A 674-nucleotide genomic window follows, 5' to 3' on the forward strand; every position below is an offset into this window, starting at 1 on the left:
AATGCTCCTTAGAAGCAAGGATGGTGAGACTTCTTTTGATGTGCTATCAAGAGGGACCAGTCCCTGGAGAAGGACATTATGCGTGGTAATGTAGAGGGTTAGCAAAAAACAGAAAGACCCTCAATGAGATGGCTGGGCACAGTGGCTGCAAAAATGGGATCAAACATAGCAAGGACTGTGAGGATGGCGCAGAACCTGGCAGCATTTTGCTGTTTTCTACATTGAATCGCTATGTATCTGCACCAATTTGATAGCACCTAACAACAACAACAACATGGAAGATGTGGAGTCCCAGGTAGTGCAAATGGTTAAGGCACTTGGCTGCTAATTGAAAGGTTGGAGGTTTGAGTCCACCCAGAGGCACTTCACAAGAAAGGTCTGGTGATCTACTTTTCAAAAATCAACATTTGAAAACCTCATGGAACATGGTTATACTCTGACACACCTGGCATGAGTCGGAATCAGCTCTATGTCAGCCGGTAATGGAGGATGTGGAAGATCGATTTGGGTAATTAAGGTGGCACCAGATTGCAGAGGACATTAAAAGATTGGCAGGGGATTTAGATTTGAGGCAGTAAGCACGAGTGGAGCATTAAAGAATTTTGAAGAGCAGAATAATACGATAATCAGTATTTTTAGGGCATAAGTGTAGCGACGGAAACCCTGGTGGTGTA

This window comes from Trichechus manatus, unplaced genomic scaffold (assembly GCF_000243295.1).
Source record: "Trichechus manatus latirostris isolate Lorelei unplaced genomic scaffold, TriManLat1.0 scaffold00013, whole genome shotgun sequence".
NCBI lineage: Eukaryota > Metazoa > Chordata > Mammalia > Sirenia > Trichechidae > Trichechus > Trichechus manatus.